Raw genomic sequence first — 9,189 nt, 5'->3', positions numbered from 1 at the left:
ACTTTGAACACTAGGGCAATCTGTGGAGAAATGAAAAGCTTAAACCAGAAATCAACTATTTAGTTTTTGACAAGGTTCAGATTTCTTCTCAGTTGCGAGGGTTTCACAAGAAATCAACCTTCCGATTTTGATGTGTGTGTTGTGTCTGTTGGTTGATTTCATATTCTGATTTGCGATTTTGTTGAATTTCGATCGCTTTGTAGAGGTTGAGAATGGCGAGGCAAAACCTAGCAGAAGAAGATTGATTCAATGAATATTTTACGAGGGAGGATTTGGATGAGGATGGGTGGATTAGTGGATTTGAAAGGCGTTGAATTTTTTAAGCATTCAAATTTATCCAAGTATGTCCTTGAGTAGGTATACCAATCAGAACTGTAAGAATCAGAATCGTCGGCGGAGAAGATGAGCTGAAGGTGTTCTTGCGCTAGAGGATGTTTAACTTCTTGAGTACAAGCTCACCACGAGGTCATCGTCGATGGAAAAGATGAGTTATAGGTGTTCTTGCACGGAGAAGATGAACGGGAGGTGTTTTTTTTTAAACTCTAAACAATGGATTGTGGGAGGAGGGCATATCTTTATCCAATCAAGGGTATATTGATCATAAAATGACTAAAACACTCTTACTGCTCGCAATTAACAGGGGGACAACTAACAGAGTGGGTTTACTACTAACTATTTTGGAAAGCAGGGGAGGTATGCATAAATATCCAAAACTTACAGATAAATCTATAATTAAGCCTTACCTCAGGGGAGGTACGCGTAAATTACCCTATTAAAAATGGTCTAGGGTCATCCACGTTAAATTTTACATTCAATTCCTAGGATATACCCTCTCATGTATTAGCAGGTTCATTTGTACTTTCAGCTATTGATTTCTTTTTAACAAATGATTACATTTTTTTTCACTTGATTCGAAGATCTATTTTTCATTGGTCAACTTCATTTTGGCTAAAACTTGACATGTGAGTAGGGACCTTGGACTCTATTGTCCATAAATTTCAACTCTATCCAATATGCCACGTGGTAGATATTTGTGGTAGTCTAAAGATACCATTGGACTACTAAAACTTCTTCTAAATATGCATGAAGAAAAATATTTATTTGTTTTTTTTTTCATCTTCTTTTTTATCCCTAATATTTCATCTCAATGCCAATGCCAACTCAAAACTAGCAACCTCGATCTACTAACATGTTTTTTTTTTCAAATACAAAATAGAAACAAACCTTAGTTTAATGCAGTCTACTTACTTTGAGCATTCAAAAGTCACTTATTTACAACAACAATCACTCAACCTTATCCCAACTAAATGGGGTCGACTACATGGATCATTGTCCTCCAATGTAGCCTTTTGAAAAACTAGGAATTACATCTTTGAGTATACTCCTTCACAAGCTTTGCAAATGACGATGATTTGATCTCTAACAATTTGGCTGGGGAATCATATTCTAGTACAATGCCTGTTTAAGACAAGAAATGTGTCAATCTAATTAGGCAAACACCATAAAAGAATGAGAAATCCGATTAACAAACTCAACTAAACCCATTTGATTGTGGTGTACTAATTACTAACTACTAACCATTATCGAGAAGGAGGACCCTATCAATATCAAGAATTGATGTTATCCTATGTGCAATTGTGATGACAGTAGACCCTGAGAAGTGTTGATTAAGCGTTTGTTGAATTAGATAATCAGTTGCAGTATCCACTGATGCAGTAGCTTCATCAAGTATTAACAATTTGCTCCTCTTAAGTAATACCCTTCCTAAACAAACTAGCTGCCTTTGACCCATGCTCCAATTCTCGCCATTCTCGGTCACTGCAACAGCCAACATATAAATATGAGTTATCAATTTAAGACTTATTTACATTAACTTTTCTTCTCTACTTCTTATCAGTAAAGGGGTTGGGGGCTAGGATGGGTTGTGCACAAGATGTTAGCTATACCACACGGTAATGTACATATACATAGATAAATTGATGTTGAGAAACATTGACATTCAATGAATATGAGAAGAAACCAACCTGTAGAATCAAGCTTTCCTCCCTTTTTTCGAATTTCATCACCAAGCTGACATTTATCTAAAGCCTAAGATAACAAATAGTTGATGTCAACTTAGCATCTTGCTTGATTATTAAAGATGACATTGAAAAGACCATTAAAAATAACTTAGGAAAAGATGAAATAAATAAGCAAGGGGATGCTAACAATAAATTAGTGTACTTTCTAAGTCCCAACTAAGAAAATCTCTTAGGCCAAACTTGGCCCAATAGTTATTCAATGCATCAAATGAAATGATTCCAATCTCTTAATGGAAAGGATTTTCAAGAACTGATGAAAAAAAATATAAAACTTAGATGACCATGAGAAATGAATTCATAGAGATACATATAACAAATAGTCCATTGCGATGTATTTGTATAATGTTTTGAATAATCATTAAAGCAGAAGATTTTTTCATCCTATTTTTTTCACTGATTAAAGATTATGCATCAAATGAAAAAAAATCCCACCTCCCAGATCTGTTCATCAGTGTACTCTTCAAGTGGGTCAAGATTGCTTCTTAAGGTTCCCTCAAACATTGTAGGGTCTTGTGGGATGATGCTCAATCTTGACCGTAAGTCATGAAGGCCAATCATAGAGATGTTGATACCATCTACCCAAATTTGACCGGCTGCAGGTTCAAGCACGCGGAATAAAGCTTGTATGAGAGTTGATTTACCACTTCCCGTTCACCCAACAATGCCAATCTTCATACCTCCATTGAAAGTGCATGTGAGACCTCGTAAAACAAGAGGAAGGTGTGGGGCATATCGGACCTACATACATATAAAATAATCAAATCATGAAGCTTAGCAAAATTCCATTAGAGCATGAAGAAACTATATAGTAACATTAGACTTTAGAGGGTCTATTCCATAAAATGAGAAAATATGTAAGGAGATAAAGACTTAGGAATATGGATTGAGGATTGCCTGTAGATCAACAATGTCAACTTTTCCTTTTGATGGCCATTCATGACCTGGCTTATTTTCTTCTACCAATAGAGAGGGTTCACTAGGAATGTAGGCATACTGCAATATCCTCTCAATGGATATGATTCTATTCTCCAGACTACAAAGATTCCATATGACTTCATGCATGCTGAGACCAAGCCCGTAAGTGACTATTAAACCCAAAACTCCTTCAATAGAGAAAAAAAAAAAATCAAAATCATACACTTTTATGATGTGAGCACTGAGCAACCAATCATGCTTTTTCTAAAAGATGATTTTGTAAGATCTTAAGTTCAACTTAATTTTTACCAGGACTAAGTACTCCTTTTGGCACTGAAATCAAGAAAACTAAAGAGATAGCATATGTGATGGATGTCAACATATCCATGCGGAAGCATAACCACTCCATTGCACCAGAGATATGAAATTTGGGTCGGGAATACCCATCCACCAGCTTGAGATTTGTGTCCATAAACCTCTCCTCTTGATTGAAGCACCTTATTGTGGTTGAACCCAAATTAGATTCAACAAAATGTTGTATAATTGGAGCCTGGCATACTCCTGCCAGTCGTGAAAGTTCACGTGCTGCAGATGTGTAGTATTTCTACAAGTCAAGGTTCATAAAAAAAAATTTAGGTACGTAATGAATGATAATAGGATTTCTTATAGGATTTTAGTGGGCTACTTACATTAAGATTGTTGGTAGAGACACCATATCATCGTGGATTAAACTATAAGAAAATATTTCATTATATTTTATTTTCTTGTAACTGCTCTCTTTTGAATGTCTGCTATTTTTTTATTTTTTATTAGATGTTGATAGAATTATATACATTATTAAATGTTGACTATGCCAATATTTCTAACCCAAATTCTTTAATAAAAAGTTTATTATACATAAATGTAATTGTATCCAAATTTTGGGGTCTCCATTTTCTTTTTTCCTTACCCAATGTTTAATCATATTATCAAATTTCAATTTCAATTAATAACAACATATGTCTATATTTAATTTTTTTTTAAATCTAAATTTGCTAAATAATGGATGTATAGTATGGCCATATTCACTGTCACCAAAAGCACATGAATGTGCAATTTAACGTAAAAATGAAACATATTGCAACCTAGGTATTTAACTTGAGCTAACTGTAATGATTTTGCATGTTTTGTGTAAAGCATAGCCCACGTGCTTCGCTTAGGAAAGAAAGAAGGATGTCTTTTTCCCATAAACCCCTTTGGTGATCATCCCTTGCGCCAAAGTCATCCTTAGATTTTTTAATGATCTACTTTGCCACATGGCCGACTTTGTTTAGACTGAAACTTTATATGTAAGTACGTGATGTTGGGGTCTCCTTAATCTACCATGTAGTAAAAGTAGGCAGACCATGGCTTAAATGTAAACTGTTAGACCAAATAGCCTTTTTCCTTTATTAATTATTAACCTATTTTTAATTTGAGCTTCAACCGACAGAGCTCATAGGCCATGTTATATATATTTTTATCCATATGTAGATAAAGTATTTTATGCATATCAAAATAGTGCAACTATTTCGTTTTAGGTTTGCTTTGTAATTTGACAACATTGGCCTACTTTGGTATTTCATCTGAAACAATATTAGTAAGTGAAAGATTACAACTTTTTTATTGATTTACATGAAAATGTGTGATTGGGAAAGTGATTTTCTTGCATATATTAGTCATAAGTTCAAGAAAAATATTAAAGTTTAAATCGCAAATTCCACAACCAAGCATTGATACATCCACCACTAAATCAATTTTGGTGTGACCAAAGCAAATTCATAATTCATTGACAAACAAAGCTTGAATGAACTTGATTATTGCCTGTTAACCATATGGAGAATATGACTAAGCTTGATTTAAAATTTAAATCATGCGAAGTTGCAGTGACTAAAGAATTACCTGGTACCATATACATGTAACTGTCATTGGGATAAAAGCTATTAACATTTGCCATGAAACTTGTGACATAATTGCGGCAGTTCCCAGGAATGCAATGATTGAGATTAGAAATTCTTCAATTTGAAGTGGAATAGAAGTATCAAGTACACTTTGATCTATGGATACCTGTATACAAAATTAGAGTTTATTAAAATTAAAAAAAATTATATTAAATTTTATACTGATCAAACAAGATCATTTGAATTCTGAGTAAATAAGCATAGTTACTAACCCGATTTAGAATCCTTCCACTCGGAGTAGTATCAAAAAATGATAATGGAGCACGAAAAATGCACAAATGCATTTTGTTGAAGAGAATAGTGGCAGTCTTGTATCCAGCAGTTACAATGAGCATAGACCTTATAAGTACACAAAAAGAGCTTCCAAGGAACAAAGCAACATAAACAAAGATAATAGTAGATCCTCTAATATGAGGGCTCACATCCTTTGAAATGGGAGTAGCTAACACTATCCAATAACTACTGACTATTTGAAGAAGCTGAAAAATAATTTGTGCTATCAATATCAAAGGTATAAAAGCTCCTTTATACGCGGTGGTAACATACTTCCAATAAAATGAAAAACTAACTCCACCTTTTTCTCTCTTTTCTTCTTGGATAAGTTGTCCTTCTGGCCCAACTATTTTTTCGATTTTGTAGTTTTCAGGTTCTTTTTCCTTATCATCTTGAATAGACTTTTCGCTACATAGCTTATCATCTTCTGCACCATTATTTAGATTATCCAAAGTTGCCCCACGTTCGACAAAATTAAGGTCTGCCAAAGCTTTCTTATGTGGACCCACTAATTCCATAAAGTCAGTTTCTGAACTAAGAATTTCCTCATATTTTCCCGCTTGAGTAATCCTTCCATCTCTCATGACCTGTCAAATAAGAGAAGGTAAATAATCACTCCCAAACCTAGTTGAGGGGCTTGATGTTCGGAAAGAAATATGGTATATACTTACTAGGATAAGATCTGCAAAAGGTAAAAACTCTACTTGGTGAGTAACATAAATTACTGTTTTTGAATCCAAAATTCCGAGCAAACACTCCTATAAAAAAATTTCAACTGTTCAAATATAGACACACAAAATTTTCAATTATTTAAAAGAGCGAAATAGCTATTATTAACATAATTAGTTTTTTCATAACAATAAGTAACATCAAAACATAGGTTATATGCAAGAACATGCATCATTGAATATCATATGTCTATATGTCTTGTTTGTTTGAATAACCATAATTTCATTCTTCATAAAACAAACTTCATTTTCTTGTGAACAAAATTGTGTTGCAAGAAACGAGAAGTATAGCTTCAAGACAATTTCATTAAGGAAACATTTGGAAGTAGAGATGAAAGAGCAACTACCTTAAAGAGATGAGTTCCTGTGTGAGCATCCACAGCACTAAAAGGATCATCAAGCAAATAAATATCAGCATCATGGTATAAAGCACGTGCAAACTGGATTCTTTGTTTCTGTCCACCACTTAAGTTGATCCCACGCTCCCCTATTATAGTCTAGTCTCTAAAGGCACATAATTCTAGGTCCTTCTTCAATGAACATGCGTCAAGTATCATTTCATACCTTTTCTTGTCCATCTCCTTACCAAACAATATATTATCTACTATACTGCCACTTTGTATCCAAGGTGATTGTGCAACATAGGCCTTTGTTCCATTCAACTTAACGACTCCAGATACCTTCGGCACTTCCTCCAAAATGCATGAAAGTAGGCTTGATTTACCTGAACCCACAGAACCACAAATAGCCACTCTCATACCATGATATACTTGGAAATTAATATCCTTTAATGTGTGATTAGGAGAATGAAGATCCCAAGAGAAGTTTCCTTTGACTATCTCAACTACAACCTTGTCACCATCTCTTGGAAGCTTCTGTACTATATTCTGATGAAGATCATCAAGACAAAGGAATGATACTATTCTGTTAAGGGAAACTTTAGTTTGAACTACCATAGAGATTGTATCTGGGAGAACATAAATGGGTCCTTGCAATATTTCAAATATTGCAAGTGCAGATAGAATCTTCCCCGACTCTAACGGAATTCCCATAAGTATACAGAACCCAAAAGTAACCATCGATATAAACATGGGAGCAGACAAAAAGACAAAGGAAATCATAACTGACGAATAAAGTAACTTTTTTAACCATTTTGTTTCAAAGTTCCTGAGCTCAGTTATCTTAGCCAAGAACTTCATCTCCCAACCTTGCAGCTTGATAATCCTCATATTCCTCAAAGCCTCTGATGTTACCTTCATTCGTCGATCCTTTGAACCCATCAATTCCTCTTGAAAAATTTCTTGTAGTTTTCCCAGTGGAACATTTGCTAACATCAAAATCATTGTGGAAACAAAAGCTACAAGTGAAGCGAGCCCAAGGCTCCTATACAAGATCAACAATGCTAAAACAATTTGAACAGGCACCCTCCATATATTGTGCAAGTACCAACTGAAAAATCCAATTCTCTCAACATCAACACTCATCAAATTAATGGTCTCCCCACTAGTATGACCCTGCTTTGATTGGCTTGAAAGCCTAAGACTCTTCTTATAGATTATTGCAAACAAGGCAGCACGGATCCTAATTGACATCTTTCGTAATTGAAAGAACAAGTGCCTCTCTGAGAAGCATCTTATGAGCTTTGAAAGAAAGAAAACAAACACTAATGCATAACTTTTACATTTTAGTTGATGAGAGTCATTGAGATGCTGAACAAAGGCCTCAATAAGGTATGGTCCAATATAAGAAGTCAATGTGCATACAATGGAGGTTAGAGCCGTCCATAGAATTTCTTTCCATGTTGAGAGAAACAATGCCCTCACCAACTTGAGTATGCTTACTTGACCACCATTACCATTGCCATTATCATCATATTCAAGTTTATTTCTAAAACAAGCAAATATCACATTGGCACTATCACAATTGGAAACTTGAGGAACATCTTGAAGGTCCAGTGTTTTTGTACGCCCAAGTGCAAGCAAAGGGCCCATCCAAGCAAATGTAAAAATACTAAGAAGATTAGCATTTGCATAAGGAGTTACACTCTCTCCATCAACACTTGATCTCTGTTCATTATCATCATTGCTATGATTTAATCTAGTTTTTAAAAGTGGCTTCAAAAGATGGAGATCTTCATCTTCTTGTCCCTTATCAAATAACCTAACATAACAAAGGAACAAACCAGTAATCACGGATACAACATCGGAGACCCATACTAGGAATGGTAAAGACAAATGTTTCCTAGACAAACCAAGATGTATACCAAGATAAGAACAAGACATTAGGAAATAGAATGCCCACCAAATCCTTAGTAGAATAGGGAACTTGCGCTCACTTAAATGAGAGAACTCGATGTGCAAGTACGTAGAGATCACAAACCAAGTGAATGTTCTTAATGCAAAATCCAATTGAATGAAAATCTTTAGATTAGGCCAACCATGTCTATACTCAGAGAGGTAATTTACCACGCATAAGAGAAGATAATAGAATGATAGACCCATGCAAGATATAAGGGTTGACCAATAGTATAAAAAGTATGTATTCTTCAACATTGATTTTGAACTTTCAAGAGTAGGCATCATGCGTCTCTTACAAAGCCAGGAAGACAAAACTAATAAGAAAATTAGGTGTGAAGAGGCAGAAAAACCATGTAGAAAAATGGTTGCAGAAGAATGGGAAAAGAATCTCCAAATACTCATATAATTCCTTGATTCTTCAAAAGCATCCATGTTTGTCAATTTTTCTTTCTTCTATTTGTATATGCTCACCTCATTCTGAATTGATGTAGGCCCATTTACAAAAATGATGTGGAAACTATTGCATCAAATACCAACCATTTTCACCTTACGTGTTGCAGAAAGACTTAAAATTGATTTTGGAGTCTTAATATGATCACCGTTATATGTAGTTGAACCTGTTAATGAACAGAAAGAACAAAAGCTGTTTGACAATGTATAAAGAGATAAGATTTGAAAAAAATTTAATAGAAAGAACAAGAATGGAAGAAGCCAAATTTTATATGATTTAGTTAGATGGGCTTGTGCTATACTAATGACATCGTTAAAGGTAGCTAATAAATTCTTTTATGTTTGTTTTTTCCATCCAAGTATACATGAACGTTAAAATCCATGTACTATTACGAACATGAATAAAGAGAATAGGAACTTAGTAATATGAGAGGAAATCAACCAACAAATATTTTAGAATTAACAT

At 34.4% G+C, this 9,189-nt stretch overlaps 1 pseudogene; it reads right to left on the bottom strand.

The window, feature by feature from the left end:
* Nucleotides 1-1,349: 1,349 nt before the first annotated feature.
* Nucleotides 1,350-8,675, bottom strand: LOC122660308 (annotated as a pseudogene).
* Nucleotides 8,676-9,189: the final 514 nt, after the last annotated feature.

Source organism: Telopea speciosissima, chromosome 4, assembly GCF_018873765.1.
Source record: "Telopea speciosissima isolate NSW1024214 ecotype Mountain lineage chromosome 4, Tspe_v1, whole genome shotgun sequence".
Classification (NCBI taxonomy): domain Eukaryota; kingdom Viridiplantae; phylum Streptophyta; class Magnoliopsida; order Proteales; family Proteaceae; genus Telopea; species Telopea speciosissima.
Note: the sequence above shows the minus strand (reverse complement) of the source record. Positions and strands in the feature narration are given on the sequence as shown.